This window comes from Fundulus heteroclitus, chromosome 22 (assembly GCF_011125445.2).
Source record: "Fundulus heteroclitus isolate FHET01 chromosome 22, MU-UCD_Fhet_4.1, whole genome shotgun sequence".
NCBI classification, from domain to species: Eukaryota; Metazoa; Chordata; class Actinopteri; order Cyprinodontiformes; family Fundulidae; genus Fundulus; species Fundulus heteroclitus.
Window position 1 is genome coordinate 19,219,317 of NC_046382.1, and position 25,142 is coordinate 19,244,458.

Sequence of the window (25,142 nt, forward strand, 5' to 3'; positions counted from 1 at the left end):
TGCTCGGAATCAGATACAAATTACGAATTGTCCTCTGAGACATACAATTATCCATCATATTCCTTCTGCCATCTGTTTGCTTCCTGTTGACTCTCCTAATGACTGAGATTGAAGCCAAATTAGAATTCTGTGCAACTGCCACTGCATCTCATTGAAAAGTCATGTGAACTTGCCCAAAAATGGAGGATGTGCGCAGGGATAAACGACCAGAATGCAGTCTGCTCTGTTCAGAGAGAATATGTTTTGTACTACTAATGCACATTCAAATGAGTGGGAGATTGCGCCGATAACTTACAGCACAATCTGAACCCACAAGGTTATCGAGCAGTACCGCGCGCAGCAACCTAGATGGAGCTCTGACGTTATCAAAGTACTGCATCAGGAAGCCCTGTTGCTGGGTGCCGTGAGCAGATATTTTCTTCTCTTTTTCCCTCACACTTCGGCAAGCAGTCTGTTTTTCTATCATTTCAGCACAACCAAACATGTATGTTCCTGTGAAAGTCAAACAGCTGAGTTACAGATTCTAGTCTAAACAGTTGATTTCATTATGCTGCCACAATAAACATCCAGCAGCAACCCCATAACTGTTGCTGTTATCAAGTGCTTGCTGAAATGTAAACCTTAATTAGCTTTAGAAAGAAGAGAAAACAAATCTAGGAAACAAATAAAGAGACTGAATTCCTTGTTAACTGTCCATTGCGGATTAATGTGCAAGCTTTCTTTTTTAAACTGTAAGAGGCTTTCAGGAAGATCTGCCTAAGCAGGATGGCAAACTTAAAGTAGTTCCAAGACTGCAGCTTCTAACTTGCAGAATTGCCAGCCTGTTTGGAAAGGCGACACTGCTGAGCCACCCGTGACTAAAAGTAGGGCTGCTGCAGGGCCGCAACTGAAAGGACTTACTGTGCACTGACAGAAACAAAGATGGAAGCAGATTACTAATGAAACCATTTCACAGAGAAGTCAAGTTATGTGAATAGTGTTGAAACAATTCTTTGGACTGAAATACTGAGACGTTCCAAAAACTAGGACTCTACTATGAAGCACTTGAAGGAATATTCTTTTGTGAAATTTATCCAAGTTGCTTAAAATACATATATCCTGTCAGCGACATGTTGGGAAATTTTTTTGCCTAATTGCCTCTTGAAGTGTATTTTTCAACAGCCCTCCTGTTATACAGGACACTGAAAATTTACTCTTGGCTACAGTATAGAAAAACACAACCCCGGCAAATAACCTGGTAGTCACATGTACTGCCAAGCTCACCGCCACCATGCCAAGCAATGCATCTGTCAAGTGAGAATCCTGACACATTTTTTTAACACCTCTATGACTGCAGCCAATTTCCAAAGAGCATACCTGTCCTTTCCTGAGCTATTTTGTCTGGCGGACCAGACAGTGACCTTCCATTTAATAGAGTCATGCTTTAACCTCCATGGAAATCCCTTACTAATAAACGGAAAATTATACACCTAAAAAAAAAAAAATGAAATGAGCAAAACACAATATGGACCCCGTAACCTTGGTGACAAATGTGGTTGGATGACCATATTTTGTGGCAAGATAAATCATTTCCTACAGCCCTTAATGAGACTTTCATAATTCATGCTGTCAGCTTTTTCTACAGCACCAATCACGTCTGATCTTTTCACAGCAGCGAAACCCACTGCTTCGGACTGCCACCCTGCATCTATCAGTGCAGGGAACATTGTGTCATGTGCAAGTTAGTCATGAGGAAGATGCCTGCAACATGCCCTGTCGTGGCTCATTGGCTGAGCTCATGTTAAACCAAATACGCTCTCCAAAATAATTACAAGGACACTGACAGGATGCCGCAGCGTCCGCAGACAAATCAGGGCACAGCAGTGGTCCGGTAGGAATGGCCTTTAATGGATTCTGATGGCTAGTCTTGGAGCATGAGAACAATCAGAGTTGTTACACGCTTTCGGAGCCATGCATGGTTGCACTGCAATAAATAAAAAACATTTTTTTATTATTATTTCTGTTTAATCTACGCATGTATAGTTTTTAGACTACATTAATTTGATGAAATTATTGTCACTCCAGTTCATCTTTTAATTTCCCCTTGACCTGTATGAGGATATTAGAGTGATGATTTTATCAAATGAATTAAAGGTATTTTTAGCCTAGTGTTGTTAATGGGGATTATCTGATAATTTTGCTGCTTCTCATAACTGGTTATTCATAATAATAATAAAAAAAAATGATAGATCAACTCTAATGATCTCTAAAACTGGCAGGTCTTTATGCTTTCTTCTCTTTATATAGTCTGTAAAGTGCTCTGGAAGAGGTGAACCTGAAAGCATAGGTAAGAAAACTCTGCTGGGATTAAGCGCCAGATCAACAACAGCATTTAGTTTTTGACGGGTGATCTTACCACCTGATGACCTCTGAAAACTTTATACTTCAAAGATAAGCAACCTATTCAGACATCTGTAAAATGCCTCCTTTGTCAGTGCTACAATCTTCAAGGATTCTCAAAACCAAGGTAATGTGCAAAGACCTTTGCCTTGATGTGAAAATAAAGATTCAAAGGTTTAGAAAGTAAGTACTATGTAAGCTTAATTACGCCGTATGACTAAGCAGGACAGTAGGCGCATCTCATAAGTTTTACCGGAAGAAGAGCAGCACATATTGATAAAACAAGATCTGCTGCTTTTATTCTGAAAGGGCTCAGTAGATGTATTAAGAGTTGAGCAAACTAAAATAATAAACCATGCATTTTTACACATTTCATTTGAGTTACTTGTTCCTTGACCAGAGTGCAAACAGTTTTTTTTTTTTTTTTGTAAATGTAAATTTCAAAACAAAAACACATCTTTTATGGAAGCAGTGATATTTTATCCTCAGGGAGAAATAAAATTAAATCAGTTTGCTTTTTAGAAGTCATGCAGGTAAGCAGCTCCCTGGGCATTGAATAAATAGAAAACATCACTTACTGCACATGGATTGTAAAATAAATGGGGTTAATGTACAATGTTAATGTAATTTTTTCTCTCTTTAAATTAAATTCATGCTAGGTGTCAATATTGATTTGTTTGGATTACATAGCACCGCAACAGAGAAACTATCTGCAAATACGAGAAAGAACATCTATCAGAAGTGATAAATCCAACTCTGAACTAAAACAAACTATTGAACAGCTTGGGAAAAAAAAAACTCTACAAACAGAAAGCTGTATCTATCAATCATGTCTTAACCGACCTGTTGACTTGTTTGTTTTTGTAGCAATATACTTGGAAATCAGCTGTCGACTGGAATTGGCCCATTTTAAACTTGACTGACCCTGATCAATGATCGGACAGGTAAAAACTAAAAATCCATACGTATGCACCACAAGGTTACAAGAAAGCTGAGACTTAGATATTTATAGAGTCCATGAGGTGGAAGGAGAAGGAGAAAAAAAATTGTAAGAAGCTTCTAGAAGAGAAACTGTATCTTTCTAAAGAGATTTTTCATTCAGGCTGTGACCAAAAGGAATCAGAAACTGAAAATATTACAACAAAATTGCAATGATTTATTCATTCAAAGACTCCAATTTCACTTTTTCCTCCCCTTGAATAGTCCAATTCTGACACTTTCATAGAAATCTCCTATTTTCAGTAACAATCTAGTCACTCTAAGCGAATATGGGATGCTGTTTACAAGTAGCTATGTTTCCACTGATCGTGCTAATTACTGCCAAAAAGAGCTTAAAATATAAACTTTGATGATTTTTGTTTTTGTTTTAAAATATCGGTGAAATCCTTTTTTACCACAGAACTTTTTAATGCCGCTCTTTCTCACAGGGTGACATCCCACTTGTGTCTGTGGTTTACTGCTACTAACACTAACAATTTTTCAAAACAGTTTAGTTTAGTCAAGTTTTAAGGTTTGTGTTCCACTATATACAAAAGCTGTGTCATATTTGCCGTAATATTTGGCAAATGAAATTAACTTCAGACTTCAGGGTATGAGTCCACCTCTTGCCGAGTGACCGCTGGAGATACCTCCTTTATTTTGATATCAGTGTATTTGATATCAAAATAAACCATTTATAGTACAGTGGAAACACAAATGGAGAAAATATTATACCCTGTGGCATCCCATATAGCACCATCACTCAGAATCGCTGTTATTTACATAAACACATCAATCAGTCAATCAACCAACCGACCAACCGGTCAGTCAACTTTTTTTCTGACATTTGCTGACTTAAACTTTTTTGCTTACCAATAAAGTTATATAGTCTGAAAAAAAGTCCAAAATATGCTGAATAGATTTAAAATCTCCGCTCAGTAATTATTTTCTTTTTGTTTGTTGTTTAACTGCAGAGTTGCATGATGCGGACTACTCTCTCACAAATAAAATAAAAAAATTGTCTGCAGTCCTAATATTTAGAATTAGTACGTATTAGTTTAAGCTGAGTTTTTTTTTTTTACATCTAAAATATTTCAATGGGCATTTGTGTGATTTTTTTTTAATGGATCTTGTAATATGGTGCACATGTAGGTGTGCAAATAACAGAAAGAAATAGTGAGTTACAATCTTTTAAAGGGACAGCGTGTAACTAATTTAGCTTTTAATGAGAAAAGATCAAGTATTGCCTTTATAAATACATATTTTGCCAAAGTCTAATAACATCAGATCAAAAATGTTTGCATAACTTAGAATGAGTACATCGGCATTTCTGATTACAGTAGCCAAAAAGGGACACTTTTGTTAGCCTTACGCGTTTCCCTATCTGTCTTCTATATTAAGACGTTCTGTTGGTGGTGGAGGAGCAGTAGAAAACAAGCAAAGATGACTGTGGCTCATTCTGTTTGCCATTTTCTGTTGAAATGGAGGACCATCCATACTCTTTGCCCAGTGTGAGGGAAGAGAAAGTAACCAAGAAAAGAAAATGAAATAATAACTGGGAGAAAATGAGAGGTTACATCAACGTACCTATAATTATTAGGTGGAGTGATGACAATTCATGGGGGAGTGGGGACTCAAAACGGATGCGGAGGTAGCAGACTTTCTGCTGCAGGTTAGTTATTTCAATATAACAGTGAAGTTTATTTTGGTGCTGTGTTAAAAACAGGGCAGTGTAGACTACCAACTACTCTGTCCTCCCGGCAGAGATGACTCGTTTGTCCATCCTCGTCTCCCTCTCAGGGAGTATGTGTGAATGCAGAGTGATATTTCATCTGGTTCACAATGTCTGTAGTGCAGCATCGCGAGCGGGTCTCTTTATAACTTGTATTTTTTGCCTGAATAATGTAGTGTTTCTATTGTAGATGTCTGTAGTAATAAAAAGACTCTTGAAACTATATTTTAACATATTTAATCTAATAGTCGGGAGGATATTTACAGCGTCAGTACTGGACTCTCATACACAACGACGCCAGAGAGGGCCCGTTCATTCCTCACACAGACATTAAGTAGGACCAATTGTGTACACCCATTTAAGGGCATGCACAGTATGATATCAGTGTTCCGTTCATCACATTGGTGGAGAAGATCATACTATAATGTAGAGCCGTCCAAACTGACACATCTCCCCCTAATCATTCTGTCCAATCTAAGTATGTCAGGCTCTGTGTCTTCAGTGTCTGTTACTTATCTGTTGTTTCCATAGTAACTGCCTATTGCAGCCCAGTCTCTGTAATATCATAATCCATAACACTTATTTTAGAGCCCAAATAAATGACTTCACATTTAGAAACAAGCCCAAAAAAAACAACAAAAAAAACTCAGCCCGCGATTCATGGAATTTAACAAGCCCAATGTCGCTTATAATAAGCGGACTTTGCAAAAGAGCTAAAAACCGTTTAACATGACTACCGTAGCTAATAGTAGTAGCTTGGTGCCAAATAAACGTAGAACATTTTTAACATTGTCACATTTGTGACACTTTGCGGCTTCTGAAGTAGTTATTACATGCTTAACAGCAAGGCCGTTTATAATTTATTCAGAATATAGAATATAAAGAAAAAGTTTGGAGTTTTTTGACAATTCTCTGAAATCTTGTTCCCAGTGCACTTTTTTCTAAAGCGCTTTTTCTTTCCACTCAACTTTCAATAAATGTACTCGGATAAAGCACTCTGTGAACGACCAAGTGTAAAATCTCTTACTGCAGTTTTATTTAAAGTTAGATCAAAAAAGAGAGACATAGGCTACTGTATCTTGAAAAACTGATTATTTCAATGTGTGAACTGGCTACTAGCCCAAAATGTAAAATTAGATTGTAGCTTGCTACTCCTCCACCTTCACCTCTACCTTCTTGAATCAACCCAAAAATGGCAGGTACCCCACTAAAGGGGGTTGAAGTGAGTGAAGTGAGATAGAGGCGTAAAAGGCTAAATCCCCTATCTTAAGCCAGCAGCAGCTGTATTACTAGCATCTTCAATAGGTTAAAGGAGGAACTCAGGAAATTCTACAAACCTGACAAAAATTGACAAATGTCCTTTGGACAAATTTGACCTAAAGGAAATATCCAGAAAAATAAATCCTGGCCCATGCCATGCCCATTTGCACAGAAGGCAGTAAAGGTATGAGACAATCTGATATAGTGACTCTCGACACACAAAAAAAAAGAAACTACAATTGTTCCTCAATCCAACAAAAAGACCTTGTGGCATTGCCCAGCCTGGATCAAATTGCACTTTAGATGAAGTGTGAAATGACTTATCACTGACAGCTCCTTGTTATAAGCAGCGGCAAAGGCAGCCAAGAGTGACATTAGTATTGGAAATTAATTGTTTCTTAATGTGCATGTCTTCATCGTCCACCAGCACGCAGCTATGCACCATTACATTGGTCAATTAGCCATTCAGCATCCTACCGATGGCCAATGTATGGAATTGATTACCACACCACAAGCATTCCCTGCAGCTCAACATGTCCGGAATATTAAGTATTATGTAAAAAAAAAAAAAGAAAGGTGAATTTAATCAGCTTTAACATAAATAGGAGTCTTTAATTGCTTTGCACCAACTGGCTAAAACAACTGTGCATAAACGACAACTGCAGCGCTGTTCCACATTTCTCTGCTGTTAGGTACAGAACAACATTTAGTTCATCTGTTCGAAATAATTGGCGAGTAAAACAATCACCGCCCCTAGGCCTATTATTAAAGGTAACTCTTTTCTCCCGGCGCTTAGAAGCCCGTTCAGCTTCCGAGCCTTTTCTGGCCACGATGACATTAAGGATGACTGAAGAGCATTATCTGTGAACACAATGGTGGCTGTCTATCTAGCTCTGCTCTACAGAGCACTGAAAAAGGCAGCTGGTGACACACTCAGCGCAGAGAAACGTCAAGTTTTAAAGGCCCACAACACCAAAGGCCCGATAGCCTGCCTGACCTATTGTCAGCACGTTTGCATTATTGTCGATGTATCTTACAGATATGCAGTCAGTGCATTTAAGTAGTCTGCCTCTTGAGACTGCTGTGAGGGTGGGGGTTGATTTAAGACATGTCTTTCTTCACTGATGGAACCAGAGGAGGCTATTAATTTGAAGAAAATAATGTGTCTGTAATAGCTATGGCGAGTACATAATGTCTTCCAGTTTATCTAAGTCTCGCCTGCATGAGTTTAACAAAATAACTCGCCATGTTAGAATTAATCGCAGGGCCTGCAATAACAGAACTCTGAAAAGTAGTCATGTTGAATACATTTTCAGATGTTGCACCAGTGCTTTCAACATTTCCTTTATGTGGAAGCAACCATATGTGACTTCTGCTGCTCGCACATCAAACAAAACATGATCCGTTGGTTAGCCTGAGTAACAAACCGATTTTTCTTCCACTTCTGTGAAGGCAGCTTTAATGAGCTTCTCAGTGCACAAAATGTTACCACATGCATATGTTTTTTTTTAGCTCTAATCAGCATAAGAAAAAAAGGGCTGAGCTCACTTGCTCTAATCTAATTAGCATTTCTTAATCGGGGCGAAAGGTTCTGGAAGTTATGCTCCACACATGGAGATAACTTTTTTAGACAAGAAAAGATGATTGTTGGCCAAATGGATGTAGCACCTTGAAGGCCTAACTTTGAACTCATTGTGGAATTTTAGAAAGCTGATTAATGCATATTTTCTGTTCTTCTCTTGATCTGAAATCACCCATTCATGAATAGTCATATACTAAATCACCTGCATTGACCCAATAATTTAATCGACAGGGACATGCAATAACATTTAAATAAAGGTCATCTACATGACACACTGTGTCATGGACTGCTTGTCCCTAGAAAATCAGAAATACATGCAGTGTGTTATTTGACCTTTGTTAATCTTATCTCTTCCAGTTTAGATGATTTCAGACAGAAAATCAAGAGTTCATGTGCAGCCAGCAAGAGGGAGATGAGTATGTGTAAAAATGTCCTGTTTGGTAAACTTAAGCAAAAAATACAACATATATTTGCTCTATTACTGCTTTACTTTTTTGTCTTCAGTAACTGAAGAAAAGCCGACATTCTAAAATATTTATCTGTTGACTAACCATCATATTTGCCTAAAATGAAAATTAACATGAAAACACTGATTTTTATGGCTAATATTAAGTGAGGATAGCATTTTTAAAACAATCTGAAGACATATATAGCATGCCATTTGCATGCCGGTTCTTAGCGTTGAACAAGCCCACCATGACTATTAATGGGAAAATATAAAATGTTCTTCTTTCTGCTTTTCTCCTTCAGGGGTCACAACAGCAAGTCATCTGTCTCCATCTAACCCTGTCGTCTGCATGTTTTTCTCTCACACCAACTACCTTCACCAACTTCATCAACTACCTGTCCTCTTTGACTCCATCCGTTAATCTCCTTATTGGTCTTCCTCTGGGCCTCCTGCCTGGCAGATCCAGCCTCAAGCCTCAACATCCTTCTACCAATGTACCCACTATCCCTCCCCTGTACATGTCCAAACCATCTCAGTCTGGCCTCTCTGCCTTTTTTTTTCCCAAAACATCTAACATGCGCTGTCCCACTGGTATACTCATCCCTAATCCTATCCTATCTATAAGAAAAGCTCAACATCTTCATCTCTGCTACCTCCAGCTCTATCTCCTGTCTCTTCCTCAGTGCCACTGTCTCTAAACCATACAACATCGCTGGTTTCCACACAGTTTCGTAAACCTTTTATTGCATTGTTGTTGTAACTCTTTTATCACACAACACACTGGACACTTTTCACCATTCGTTCCAACCTGCTTGGACATGTCTGTTCACCTCTTTTCCACATTCACCATTGCTCTGGAATGCTGGCCCTAATTACTTAAAATCCTCCACCTTCTTTATCTCTGCTCCAAGTAACCTCACATATCCACTTGGGTCCATCTTATTTACATGTATTTTGTCTTGCTGACCTTTATTCATCTTCTTTCCAGGACAAACCTCCATCTCTCTAGGTTTTCCTCCACCTGTTCCCTGCTCTCACCACAGATCACAGGGTCATCTGCAAACATCATACCCCATTGAGATTCCTGTCTGGACTCATCTTCCTTCTCCACAGCAAACGAGAAGGGGCTCAGATCCGATCCTTGATGCTGTCACACTCCCACCTTGAGCTCCTGTGTCACTCCAAAAGCACACATCTCCACTGTCTTAGAGCTCTCATACATGTCCTGTAACACTCCAACATACTTCTCTGCAACTCGAGAGTTCCTCATACATTAGATATTGCATTTTCAAATTATTTTAACATGCTTTTTTTGCTTCTTACATCTTTTGAAATGTTTCTATAATATTTAGCTCTGCCAGTATTCTGCAGTTTACACTATATAGCTGCTTTAGTAGCTAATTTGACACAATTATGAGAAAGTCAATGCCATTAATTCTACTCTGTGTTGACTGCATAAGAAATGTATTCTCAAGACACTTTACCAAAGAAATATGTTAAATAAGTTTTAATTATATAAAATTCAGTTTAGTTCATGTCCAGTTAAAATCCTAGCAAACAGTTCTGCTAAATATTAAGATCAAATCAAATTATTATTTAGTTATTTTTTCCCTTCTTTCACTTATATAGCCCTTTTAAACAACCAACCAGACAGCTACATGCTTTAAAATGACCAATTATAACAAATTTACAGTGTTAGTAGATGGGGTATGTTGCATTTGTTGTACATCTCTTGTTTAATCCCCCCACCCACCCCAATTTCCAATACACAATGTTTAAGTGCCACTATGGAACTCAACTTAATTAGTGAAACACATTATATAGATTACTTACACACAGACTGATGTTTTCAAGCCTGTATTACTGTTAATTATGATCATTTGTTTTTCACTTACAGCTAATTAAAACATGATTTTTAACATATGAATATTACATCAAACCCATAAAAACATTTTATTATAGGCTTAATGAAAGGTATATTTAATACAGGTTGTTATTTTAAAAACACATGGACACTCGTACAAAAGCCCTTTAAAGGTAAACATACAGCCAACCTGCATCTCAGAATTAATTTAAAGTCACATTTTATTGCAAAATATGTTTTCTTTTTTAAATCTGTGCTGAACAGTTCAAATGAACATGAAACGTTAAGCAACAGTAGGTGCCGATTATCCATTGCTCATTTAGCCACTATGGCCACTGTTGTTAAAACAATAACAATGACAATAACACTGTTTTTTGTGGTATTGTGTGTGCATAAACAGTGCTGAAATATACCATGTTTTGAACACTGAAAAGTAGTACTACCATGTTGCACCGACTTTCCAACTCATAATTCCAACTTTAGGGGCAGGTCCAGTGGAAATTTCTGTCTACCGAGGACAAATGGAATGCAGGATAAGTATAAGTGGCCATGTGGTACAACTATCTAGCAAGATTTTTTTATATTATTTGCAGACGTTTTCCCTTTTCATAAAGGTCCATGTTTTAGCAGGTTTTAAAAACTGGAAAATATTTGTTGTCTCAATCTCTTCTATGTGGTGTAGGCCTCTTTTGAACATGCATGCAAACAGTGATACCAATGACTCATTAGATATATGTGTGGCATTTATTCATTTGGAGGAATTTTATTCATCTCACTCTTATGTGTGCACACAGAACAGGCCGTTAGTTGAAATTACTGCCAGTCTGAAATTAATAAAATAATCCCAATAGGTCTCCTACTGTGAAGATTAGATCTACTCTGCAATATTACCATCAAACCACTTTGTTCTCAGACTACAGCAGAGACAAAAGGAGACTTGGCACATTTGTTATTTTAGCATCACCGCGTTTCTACTTTATGCATCTTTGCACTTTTGACCCCATTTGGTAATACTACATAGCATATCAAAACACCTTAACGTTTTTACAATATCAGTGTATCAGGTCTAGTTCTGTCAATATGAGGAAAAAAAGTTTCAAATTCAAAAGAGTTGGACTGTAGCTGCAAAATACTGAAAAAAAGTGGAAAAAGCATTACACTAATGACAGCTGCAGTCTATCCCAAAATAGAGAAATACCATGCTATCTGATTGCATTGGCATTTTTATACCCCAAGCTTGTTAGAACTAGTCCAAGAGCTCCCACACAGCTCCTGTTCTTCAGTCTTGTTTCCCTGACTATCTCATACTTTGGGTCCAAGTAAGAAACAGCCAGCTCTCGTTCACAACACACATGTGTTCTGTCACACAAGATGTTCCCTAATTCACTCTTCGAGATAACAGATGCATCACAACCACCAGCTGCTATGAACTACTGTTAAAATACAACATTAACAGCTTTGCAGACATTTGTTCTTATATAACATACCCAGAATATTTATAATCATGCCAGTAGGTTTTGTATTTTTCCTGTGGTGAAAGATTTAAGATCATTTACTGATAAATATTGATTAAATATGAAAGACAGTATTAATGGTGTTCTTAAATAACATTGATTTGTCTAGACGAATGTCCAGGTTTTTCTCATTAAAAGAGCTCCTACAATCTGTATTTATACAGCATTTACTGCTCTTCATTGCTTATTTTTAATACTGATCGTACAACAGTAGGCATTAGCTTAAAGACCCATTTTATATGGTACAAGGATTATTTATTCATTTGTTTATTTATTACTTTTTATTTTATTGTTTATGATTGTAGTGTACAAAATCAAGTCAATTAGTAAAACATAAATTAGATTTGAGTATTGTAAAAAAAAAAGACCCTTTATGCAGACATGTCTTTATATTTCTATTAAATGAAAAATGATTATGAAGTGAGCTCAAGTAATAAGGAAGGTTGGCATCTATCTTTTTATGTCTTTGGTTTTATTTTTTTTCTCATAAATGACACCAGCTTGTGCTGTAATTTTAAATTCAGCTAATGTATAGTTCTAAAGTAAAAGCACAAATATGTAAAACTTTGGTTATTGCTAATACTACCGTATTTTAATGATGTGAACCGGCTTCTCTGTTGCCTGTCACGCAGTGTATGTTGTGACATTGAAAAACAAAGTAGAGTTTGCAGAATGTCAAGTCCTGTCATGTCTTTCAAGCACGTGTAATTTCTGATGCAGTCCAGTTCTGAATAATGCATGTCCATTGGGATCAGGTGTGTTAAACTGACCATGCTATGAGTATGGTGACCATAGCTTTTACAGTGATATCACCTTCTCAATTTTTTGTCTTTGATATTTTAGGATTCAGTGAGCAGCTGGAAAACAAATCCAATGCTCTATAAATGCCTTCAAGAGATCATATGATAATTATCCAAATCAATTAGAAGGTAGGAGAAAAGGTCCCCTTTAATTTCATGCATCTAGCACATTTTCAGAACATCGTGAAAGTGCTGCATGAGAATAATTAACGTTATTGTTGGATCATTGCTGAGGTATTTAAGAAGTAGATGTGTAAATGGTGTAGCAGTGGCATACATGTTCGATATAGATGGTGTGTGAGATCTGTGCCACTCACGCGTTGGAATCATTTTCATGTTTTAAAAATCTGGTATATTCTTATCTATTGATCAGATTGTTGTATGCTAGTATCAAATGTGTAATTATATTACATAGATTTATGATAATACGTTACTATGGCATGGTCCTATGTTCCTACGTCACTGAAATTAAAGGGAATATGTTAAAGTGAAACGGGTTTATTAGTGTTGGCAGATTTTATTTATCTAGCATTTCTCCTAATACCAACTGACAAATAAATTACTAATACTGGTAACTCCAGACAGTTTCTCCCTGACTATATTTAAAAGTCAATGAAAAATGCAGAATGTTCATTTGAAGTTGGAGCAATCAGTGATTCCTGTGTCTCTGGGCACCCTGCAGAGATGGGAGACCGGATTCATTATACGACATGTTCAATAATTCATAACAGTGGAGGCATTCCTATTTCTCCTTGTTTTAATGTCTTGGTCAACTATTGCTTCGCAGTCAGCACTGTGTGACCTCCTTCATAATAAACTTATGATTAGCAAAGAAAGATCCAGTGCTCACATTTTGATCACACATCCCTTCTTTAAACTGCAGAAATGTGACACACATAACAGCAGAAGTGACTTCCAAGGGGAATCTCACAAGAGCACAAATCTGTTTGAGATTTTCTCTCATTATCTTCTCTTCCCAAAAGCAGGCATCATAGTTATTCATGTTTCCAGCTTCATTATTTTCCTTTCTCTCTTTACTGTTCCACAGTTTTAGAGATCTGGACTATTAACGGCATCCAATTCCCTATTGCTCAAACCAAAATAAAAGATATAACAAAGTTTGGATGAGACACTTCCATATATTTTACAGCTAAACAGCTATTCAATCCAGTGCCAAACGATGTCAAAATATAAGTCTGTCAATGCATTTAAAAATGCATTTGTTAAGGTCAGTATACACCCTAATACTGTACTACAGCAACACACTTTTAAACTAGCTTTACTGCTCATATTTTAAGCTAATAAAATCTGTTTTAAACGAGAACTGTTATCTTAGTTATTACTGCAATCATGTGTGTTGTACTTTTTATGCAAAGTATGCTGAGATATACTTTCAAGTCGACGCTGTAGTGTTTTCCAATAAATAAACCATTTGCAAATGTAACATTTTGTGGTTTTCTTCCCCCCAGGACTGTCTTTGGAAGGAATTTTTAGTTACCAAAATAATGTGCATACAAGCCTTTGTCATAACTCAGTCTAACTGTTTGGCCTTTATAAATAAAACATACATAAATAATAAACTAGTAGAATACATTGTAAAATAAAACTATATAAGAGTAGGAAGAAAGAGAATAGAATAGGATTAGAAAAAGAAAACTTAAAAGTAACTGAACAAAACATTTAAGCTTAGAATATTATTTCACAGCAACAATAAATAAATAAATCAGAAATGTGGACTTAGTAAAATTATTTTTATACAAGATTTAATGCTGCTATTTTTATAAGGGAATTTTAACCTTACAAACCAGCCTTATCAGAACGCATATTTCTATTTACTCTGATGTACCTAGATGTATATCCACCATCTGTGTTTTGAGCATCTCTGCATGAAACCCGGAAGGTGCTGAAGAATAAGCAGAGAAAAGCCAAGGGGATTCTTGTGAAAATGTTGCTTCTGTGGCAATATCCTTCATTAGTAGAGGAAAAGTTGTGAGTAAGAGTTTGATTGGGTAGTGACATTTATTTTTCTATATTGACCATCTTGTCATTATTATTATAAGAGAAAATTAAATCTTAAGAAATTGTTTTCTTATTATTCTAATGTTCGTTTTCATGCCTACTCTAGTGAACGGAAACCTCCCTCATAACTCACACTTTCTGACATTTCCTTAAGGGCAAGGATTATTTTTGATTTCAAATTGAAAATGATTTGGTTTGTGAAAGACCACCTGTCAAAATGATCTTTTCTAATACCAACATAAGGTGTGTCCTGGAAATAAGGTGTGGGCTCGGCCTGGATCCAGATTGAGAATCAGTAAACTAAAAGGTAAACACAGCACTCAGAGTAACAAATTGATATTATTCTTTTACTCCAGGTACTACTGTTCCTAAGCACCGGTTTACAAAACTGTAGACTGTAGAGCTGTAGACTCAGTGTGGCTTATAAGGAGTTGGGTAAGTAAGATGTATTTGTTAATGAGATACAGCAAGTACGTTCACATAATCAAACAGATCTGAGTTAAAAAAAAAAAAAAATGTTTCCCTAACAGGCTTTCTGCAATTAAAATATTTTATCCACTTCCTTCTGCTTATAATCTCACCCAATTCACACCAACTATTTATTCAGCAGCATATCAAACGCAGTAAAGAGGGAGGGCGATGAAGACTGCGGCGATGAAGACAGCTTCTTGGGAACAAGAGCACTTTTGTTTACCACTGCAGTGGGCTTCTGTCCTCTGATGTCTGTTGCATTTAGCTGATGCTGCGAAAATTAACTATTTTTATTAATGGCCAGAAAGAAACTGGCAACACTCCGTTCAGTTTAGCTCCCGCAGAAAACAGGTAACTCTTCGGAAGGATTACAAACATTTTTGCATTGATCCTTCAACACTCAGTTTAACACTGTAGCTGCAGTTTCTGATTTGTCTGATATTAAACTTGGCTTGTTCAAGATGAGGCAAGTCACCTTTCCCTTAAAGAACATAATTACATTTAAAACGGCTGAGAATAAAATGAGATTCCTGATTCCTTGTTACTAAGCAACTCAGTCAAATCCAACCTGCATTCCACTTTGTCCATATTAACGACAGCGTAGGGAGGAATTGGAGTGCTGTGTCTTCTTCCAAAGCTTTTTTTTTTTGAATGTATCCTTTTAATGGACACAGCAATAGGATTGCGGACGACAGATAAAGCTTAAGTAGGGTGTTTGAAATTCCTTTAATGAGAAATTGGCTCATGTAGAGGCATTATTGAGACTAGCAAGCTGATGTGTCTCGAATCCAAAGCAGTTGGCCCGTGGTGGCTAGAGTAATAAATTCTCTGCAGAGTTTTAAAACAAGTGGGAAGAAGACGAGAGGCACAAATAGGTGGATTTGGGCAATATTTGCAACAAAGTCAGAGGAAGGAGATAGGATACAAAAAGTTACCACACAATTTTATCATCTCTTTATTATCAAGATAGCATTGAGACTTCAAAATGAATTGATTAGTGGGTGTGTATACGAGACAGAGCATGTCCATTGTTAAGTAATATTGATTATTGTTTTGTGAAATCGTTTTTGAAAGTGCTAATCCATGCATTATATGAACAACGTGCTTGAAATAAAAGCAGTCTTTTTATCATGCTAATTACTATTTGGAGATTTCCATGAGCATTAATTAGAGTGTATCTGCATGATGTAACTCTGCTTAACATTTGCTGGAATGCAGTTTTTGGAAAGAAAACGCAGACTCATGCAGTGCTTTAAACTATACACCCATGAAAGCGTGCATTTGCTCTCACACAAATATCTGCCCCTGGTTTATTGCTTCTACATATATGCCAAGTTCGTTTCAGTTCAGTAGCAGGCGAGAAACACGAAAAAGCACCACCCACCTTTTTTATGGCATTTGACAGGCCTTTGCATGGCAGATGACAGAGACACAAATTGCATTTGAATAATGCAGGCATCCTCTGTGCTTTGCGGTGAAACAAAGTGAGGTAATGGTCAAAAGGCATTTGGACCCAACAGTCTATGCTGGGTGGTGCTCTAACAGCTGCATGTAATACTCACAAAACCTCAGCTAAGCAGGGCGTGGTTCTAATTAGAAAAGACTAGATTATTATAGATTCAAATCCAACTCAAACTTGCAGTATGAGATTTGCTTGTAAACGAGCTTGCATTCAACATTCTCTTAAAGTATAATTTTGAATGTCTGTTGCAAATATTATTATTATTATTATTATTATTATTATTATTATTATTATTATTATTATTATTATTACTACTACTATTATTATTATTATTATTATTATTATTATTATTATTATTATTATTATTAAATATACAGTTGATACAGAAAGTATTCAGACCTCACTTCTTGTTTCATTGCAGCCATTTCCGAAAATCTGAAAAAGTCAATTTTATTTCTCATTAATATAAACTCAGCGCGCCATCTTGATAGAAAAAAGCAGACATATAGAACATTTTGCAAATTTATTATAAAATATTAAACTGAAATATCACATGGTCATAAGTTTTTAGACCTTTTGCTCAGTATTGAGTAGAAGCACCCCTCTGAGTTTTCTTGGGTATGATGTAGCAAGTTTTTCACACCTGGGGTTGGGGATCCTCTGTCCTTCTGCCTTGCAGATCCTCTCCAGTTCTGTCAGGTTGGATGGTGAACGTCGATGGACAACCATTTTCAGGTCTCTCCAGAGATGCTTAATTGGGTTTAGGTCAGGGCTCTGGCTGGGCCAGTCAAGAATGGTCACTGCATTGTTCCGAAGCTACTCCTTTGTTATTTTAGCTGTGTGCTTAGGGTCATTGTCTTGTTGAAAGGTGAACCTTCGGCCCAGTCTGAGGTCCTGAGCACTCTGGAAGAGGGTTTCTTCCAGGATATCTCTGTACTTGGCCGCGTTCATCCTTCCTTCAATTGCAACCGGTCGTCCTGTCCCTGCAGCTGAAAACACCCCTTATAGCATCATGCTGCCACCACCACGTTTCACTGTTGGGACTGTATTGGGGCAGGTGATGAGCCATGCCTGTTTTTCTCCACACATACTGCTTAGAATTAATGCCAAAAAGTTCAATCTTGGTCTCATCATACCAGAAAATCTTTTCTCTCATAGTCTGGGAGTCCTTCCTGTGCTTCTTGGCAAACTCTATGCGGGCTTTCATATGTCTTGCACTGAGGAAAGGCTTCCGCCGGGCCACTCTGCCATAAATCTCCGACTGGTGGAGGACGGCATTGATAGTTGACTTTGTGGAACTTTCTTTCTTTCTCCCTACTGCATCTCTGGAGCTTGGCCACAGTGATCTTTGGGTTCTTCTTTACCTCTCTCACCAAGGCTCCTCTCCCACGATTGCTTAGTTTGGCTGGACGGCCAGGTCTAGGAAGAGTTCTGGTGGTCCCAAACTTCTTCCATTTAAAGAATATGAAGGCCACTGTGCTCTTAGGTACCTCAAGTTAATTTTGTAACCGTGGCCAGATCTGTGCCTTGCCACAATTCTGTCTCAGTGATCCTAGGACAGTCCATTCAACCTCGCGATTCTCATTTGCCCTGACATGTACTATGAGCTGTAAGGTCTTATATAGACAATTGTGTGCCTTTCCTAATCAAGTCCAATCAGTTTATTTAGACACAACTGGACTCCAATGAAGGCGTTGCACCTTCTCAATGAGGATCAGAAGAAATGGACAGCGTTGTGAGTTAAATATGAGTGTCACAGCAAAGTGTCTGAAAACTTATGACCATGTTATATGTTAGTTTTTAAGAAATTTGCAACATTTTCTACATGTCAAGATGGGGTGCTGAGTGTAAGTTCGTGATAAATAAAATTGACTTTAAATTGAGGAGTTTGGGAGGCCTACGGGTGGCCTACAGCAGCCGCTTGCGGCGCTCTTTGGGAGCTGCGTGTTGACGGACGTGGGTTACTGACCTGGTAGCTGTGCTGCCGCTGGGTGGGGCCGGGGTGGGTCTGGGGGTCTGGGGTCCCTGGGGCGCGCCGCCCTCGGGCGCGGGCCCCGGCGGGGCCTCGGGGGTTCCGGTTCCGGGGGGTGTGCCGCTTTTGGTGTGGGCCGGCGCGCGCCCGGGTGTCCGCCCCTGCACGGGGCCTCTGGTGCGCTGGGGGATCTCGGGGCCCGTTGAGCTGGTAGGGGGGCATGGTCATTAACACCTCTGGGCAGATGCTCTTCTCCTTTATTGGGAAGGCACTCTGCCAGTGGGGGGAGGGGGAAAGGAGGGGGAGTAGGGATCTGCCCAGCCTGGATGTCTACTGTCGAATGTATGGTGAGTTGTTTGAACGTTAGTGTTGGGGAGGGATTAAATCCACGGGTGGGGGGGGGGGATTGGGGGGGGTTGACGTTCTGGTGGGCTTGTGTCCGGCCCCCTGTCCCGGTCCTGGTCTGTGTCGTCTTCCGGTGCGGGTTTCACCTGGGGGGTGGGGTTGGGGTGGCTCGTGCGGGCCGGCTGGCCAGGGTCCCCCCCTATTATTATTATTATTATTATTATTATTATTATTTATTTATTTATTTATTTATTTATTTATTTATTTAGTTTAAGTAGGCTTGGTGGGTGGGCTGGGGGGGGCTTAGGTGTTGGTCCTGGTGGGTGGTTGGCTGGCGGGCCCTGCGGCCTCTCCCTGGCCCCCGGGCTACGGTGGTGCCGCTGGCGAGGCCCCCTTCTCTAGGTGGGGCTTTCGGGGAGCGGGGGTGCCTATTGGAGTCAGTAGGGGAGCTGGCTCCCTGGGTTGGCTTCCCAGTCATTTGCTCCCCATCCCCGGACTCCTCCCTCTGCCTGCTCCATCACGCCGCCACACATGCAGGTCATGAGGGAGGGGGCGTTACTGGAGGTTGCCACTTTCTGGTGACGCCCCTCTCCCCAATTTTATTTTGCATCTTAGACACTTTCACTTCAAACATTTTTCACATCACACACTTATATAGGCCATGGTAGGGGGGGGGGGTGGGGGGAAGACGTCTGGGAGGGGGCTTATGTTGTGTGGGCCTCACCTCGGACGGCTCCCTTCACCTCCTCTCCCACTTAGACATTGAGGGTTCTGGGCAGTCACACGGAAGGGGTGCGCTGGCAACAGCTACCTTCCGAAAGGGGGGTGGGCTGTGCCGTGCATCCCCTTCGGCGCTCCCAGTTTTTAAACGCACTTGAGAACAACATGCAACAACACAACATTTGAGCAGGCGTAGGGAGGGTCGGGGTCTTCTGCACACCCCCGTTCTCCGATGGAGGCAAGGAGTCTGGGGCCTGGAGGAGGTGCGGGCCACTGTGTCCGGGGTCTTGGCGGGGGGCTGCGGTGTGCAGTCAGCGGCCTACCAGGTCTGGGGCTGATGCCTCCGCTCCCCCCAGGGGGCGGGGGGCAGGGATGGCAAGGGTAAGGTGGGGGGAGGGAGTGGGTTTATTAGGTATTTAGGGGGAGGGGGGGGCTCTGGCCGGGTGGCTCGTGCGGGTCGTGTTGGCCCGCCCTCTTGGGGGGGCCCGGTCCGGGGGACGTCTGGTCGGGGGCCGGGGCCGGGGGTCGGGCACAAGCAGTCGTATAGTCGATTTGGGGTGTCCCCCCCCCTTTGGTCAGTGTTGGATGTGAGTGTTATGTGGGAATGTGTGTACAGCGTCTTTTTTTTTTTTTTTTTTTTTTTTTTTTTTTTTTTTTTTTTTTTTCTGTGTGTGGCGAGTGGGGCACAAGGGAGGGATGGGGTGAATGAGTTTTTTTTTTTTTTTTTTTTTTTTCAGGTATGGGTGTGGTCCGCTCCCTCTCCCAAGAACATCTCAAGCCTCCGATAGGTGCGGAGCCCATCCCCCCACGTCCTGCCCTCCTCCACTTCGTTGGCGGGCGCCTTGGCCCCCTGGCGCATTAGTTGGCTTCGGGTTTGGGGCGGGTTCCCGGGCGTGCGCCGGCCCGCTCCTGGCGGCCTCTTCGCGGGGCCTGGCCCCCCGGGGGGCGGCCGGGGCCCTCGTCGCGGGGGCGGGGCGCCCCTGGGGCCTCTGGCCCTCAGGGCCCATGGCCGGGACCACTTCAGCGGGGCTGGCTGCCGGCGGAGCCCACGGGCTCGTCTCCGCGGCTCTTGAGGGCGTCGACATTGCGGTGGCTGGGGGATTTCCTCGGGGTCGTCTCTGCTCCTTCCTTGGGGGGGGGGTTGCAGATATCCTGTGTCGGCCCCTCCTGGGCGACCTGCTTTAGGGACCCCTTTGGGAGTCTGGGGTTACGGGTCCCCTGACGCCTGCCTCTGTGCTCGGGGAAGGTGGGTCTTTGGTTCTCCACAATCACTATCAAGCTATTTCTGGATAATCTTCACCTAAACTAGTGCACTTTCACATCTCCCACTGGTGCTGGGTCCCAGGTATTAAGTGTTCACTTATATACAGTAATCTTATAATTTATTTATTTATTTATTTATGTTGTGTCACTTTATTTTTTCAAATATCACATTACACATGTCAGCTTACATATTAATATATATGATTAAGCAATGGCATCTAGGTGTAATAAGAGTGTATCTGTTGCTTAATGTCTGTTGGTTGTGCTGTTCTTTTTGTGTCTCTTTCCAGGTGATGGAGCAGACAGAGGACATTTTATCATTCTCTTCCTTTTATCTCCTCTTTCTTTCACCTCTACTCTTTTTTTTTCTTTTCTTTCACTTTTTGTTCTTCCTTTACTCTCCCATTGTCATGTCCATATAATTTGAAATTCTCCTTGCAGGAATCATAATAAAGCTATTTACAAGCATAAATCAAGTGGAGCACTATGGCGAAAGCTGTTTGCTCCACTTGTAAAAGCAAAATCTGTCGAGCTCCATCTGGCATTGAGATATCAATTCCTATTGCCATAGTGCTAGACAGGACACTGGGAAAAAAAAAAAAAAAAAAATAAAAAAAAAAAAATAAAAAAAAAAATAAAAAAAAAAAAAATAAAATTGACTTTTTAATTTTAGCAAATGGCTGCAATGAGACAGAGTGAATCTTCTGATTCACTCGGTCTGAATTCTTCCCATACTCACTGTATTAGCATTTTATATGATAGACCAACAGAAAGAAACAAATATTTGTTAAATAAAAGAAAAAGGTTCTAGCCAAAGCAAAAATCCAAACTCTTTACCTTGAAAAGTCATTTAGTAAAAAGAGTCTATTTGTATGAAATTTAATCTCACGTTAAAGCTTTCCTGTGAAGGCATCTGCAATTTATTTTAGAAGACTGGTGAACAAACAGCATGATGAAGAACAAGTAACACACCAGACAGGTGAGGGAAGAAGTTCTTCAGAGGTTCAAAGCAGCATTCAGTTGTATAAAAAAGAATATTCCAAGTTTTGAACATCTGATGTTCTCACTGATCAATCCATCATCTGGGAATGGAAATAGTGTGTCCCAGATGAAAACTCACATGATTGACATGGCTGTCAACCTGAACTGACAGATCAGCTAAGGTGAGCTTAAGAAGAGAAGCAGCCAAGAGACCCATTGTGACTCTGGGAGAACTGGAGATGTCCAGAGCTCAGGTGGGAGAATCAGACTGACAAGCCCGACAGTTACTGGTGCCTCCAAAAATATGCAGGAATCAGTGACAATAAGGAAGTGAGTGGTGAAAGAAAGTGGAATATTCTTGCAGAAGATCCGCTTGCACTTACAAGTAATAAACTGCCAAGTTAGTTACTGAAAAAGTGGATAAAAACTGGGACAGTTGCTACGTTCCAAAACAAGCTGAGGATTTTTTTAAATAAAAGTTGCACAGGTATAACTCAAACTACCCCATGCTTTTTGTTCCCATCACCTTCATTAAAATCCCTCTGTCTCTGAAGAGCTGGGCTGTCAAAGGCTTTGCAGAGCTCCTCAGCCTCCCCCATGCCATTAATTTAAATTAATGCCCTGACAAATATGTCATAATATTAGGTGTAAAATGTGATAGATGTTCTCTCCATTCCATCCATAATTAAATCTCTTTAGCAAATTTCCAAACTGCAGAGCTACTGTGGCCTCCGCAAGTAACAATGGTGACCTTCTGTTTTTGTTCCAAACAACTAACAAATAATTGAGTTTGCCCTTTAAAAAGACTTGACAGGTGAGTGGGCCAGATGACTATACAGAGGATGTAAACCCATACACATTCTCCCTTGTTTTCCATAACAGCTTCTTTAAAGAGAATGCTGCTGCTACTATGTTGAATATTATTACCATGGATTTTGACACATACCGTATGATTAAAAAATACACAGTGTTTTGTTTGCTATTAAGAATTTAACGAGCTATGACTACACTTAATGTACTCAGATCAGGCCCATGGACCAAAACAAATAGCAGCAAGCATTATCACGGAACAAATCATTATGTCATTAAATTACCGGCTTAATGGTGCAAATGTTTCAGAGCCCAGTCCAATGAGGGGTTTAGGGAATGTGCATGAATATTCTTTGACAATCTCGCCTGCTTTAAATACATTTAATTTGATTTATGAGTGGAATAATTTGCAGTCTATTGTTCAGATGGGGCACATTTGCAATTTGTGGCAGAAACTGTCAAACCTCAAAATAATATTAAAACAAAGCTCTTGCCTAAGTGATTTATCCCTAAATGTGTTGCTTTGGTTCTTAGTCTTCTAAGGTAACGCACTGTAAAGCTGCAGGTGGCAACCTCTAACTAGACTATTACTTCATTCTCTGCCCTTTCCAGTAATGAGATGGAGGAGAGAGCCAGCCTATGGTCAGATGAGCAGCATAGCCATCTGGTGAGTCAGTTTCAGTGTTATAGGCTGAGCTAAGATATTATGTGAAACTATTGAAGATACTGACGTCATCCGGGTTGGAGGAAAAGCTAGTGAAATACCCTTTTTTAAGCATCAAAATATGCCAAGCTTGGGGTCTTGTTTAAAACCCAACTCTAGTTCAAACCTCTCCACAACTTCATCTCTGACTTTTCACAACAGACAAGCTCTTCGTTATGCTGTTTCTTCTCTAATGTGCTTCTCAGAAGCATTCACCGACCAGCTTTCTTTATACAATAATTCGATGACACACCCGTGAACCAAGTAACTTCTGGAGGGAAATGGTTGCACTAAATCCTACAGTATTTAGGTTATCAGATTGACAAGGGGTATGAATACTTTTTGAATAGCACTGCAACATTCTATGGGAGATTGCTGAAACTAAAGAAAAAATCTGAAAAAAATCCACTTCTTGCATCTAATTTAGTACAAAATATTTCTTTAGTGATTGCCATAATTTGTATGTTAAATATTAAATTCAGCTTTTTCTGTGGCAGCTCCTAAACTATGGAATTATCTTCCTTTAAGCATAAGACAGGCCTCTTCACTTGCTATTTTTAAGTCCCTTCTTAAGACTCATCTTTTTTCTTTGGCTTTTGGCACAATCTGAGAGATTTCACTTTGTTTTATTGTGTCTGTTTCTAATATGTATTTTATAGTTGATCCTTTCTATTTCATAATTGCATTGTATTTTATGATTGTGTACAGCACTTTGGTCCTGTCGGTGTATAAAGTGCTTCATAAATAAAGTTGGTATGGTATGGTATGGTATGGTTTTATTTACTTTAAGTAAATAATAACTTATCTGTAACTACAACGACCCAATTCTAAATGGTTAAATGGTAAATGGCTTGTACTTGTTTAGCGCTTTAAAAAAGTCCGACAACCCCAAAGTGCATCACACTACAGTCATTCACCCTTTAAACATTGCTAAAGATAACTAGCTGAAAAATCAATCATGCCTAAACAAACAACTATATGTCCTATACAAGGTCTTGCCACTGCATGAAAAGTGTGATTTTCGTCACTATGCGGCACTGTAGATTGTCGTGGAAGTTCAGGTTAACGGCTGTTCACGGTAATTTGCAGGCAACACCGAAAACTGCCGTGAATTGTCAGAAATTGTCGTGGGCCTTGCTTGGCGTGGTCCCCCCATGACCCCCGCTCCTCCTAATTCTAGGAGAGGCTTTAACATGTAAATGAAAATGCTGTGAGCTATACAAATGCAAATCAGGGTTGCAGGGGGAGTTTACCCATGTCTCGCATTCAACTCCCCTTCAACTCCTCTTGGACGCGATCTACAACTTTCAGCCAGTCCGCAGACTGATGAGAAGAAACTGCTGATTGCTATCAGTGGACTGTCTCATATGAGTCAGTCGGTACTGAAGCAATGCCAAGAGCGTGGAAATGTTCAAGTCAGAAGTTTTGGTTGGGTCATTCAGGTTAAAGTAAATGAAATGGGGTTTAATGAACTAAAAATAAGTCCCACTTTAATGGAGAGGTATAGTGAGGATTTAACTATATATACAGATGCATATAAACTAACTGATAAAAGAATGGGTGTTGCTTATGTCATTCCAAAATTAAACATTAAAGTTGGAAAAAGAATTAGTGATGATTTAGCAGTTTACACAGCGGAATTGATTGCTGTGTGGCTAGCTTTGCTTTGGGTGGAGGTCAATAGGCCAAGGAAGGCAAGCTTCAGATTCCAGCTCAGCTTTAATCAGTATTTCGGTCAAAATCAAGGCAAGACATTGTGTATGATATACTGCAAGCTGCAAATAATCTAATAAAGTCAGGAATTAATATAACTCTGGTATTGTACCAGCTCATATAGGA

General features: G+C 39.7%; 1 protein-coding gene across 10 annotated transcripts in view; it reads right to left on the reverse strand.

Annotated features, from left to right (window-relative positions):
- The window catches only part of adgrb3 (adhesion G protein-coupled receptor B3), a 166,976-nt gene that overhangs the window by 100,659 nt on the left and 41,175 nt on the right, over nucleotides 1-25,142 (reverse strand). The window lies entirely within an intron of this gene.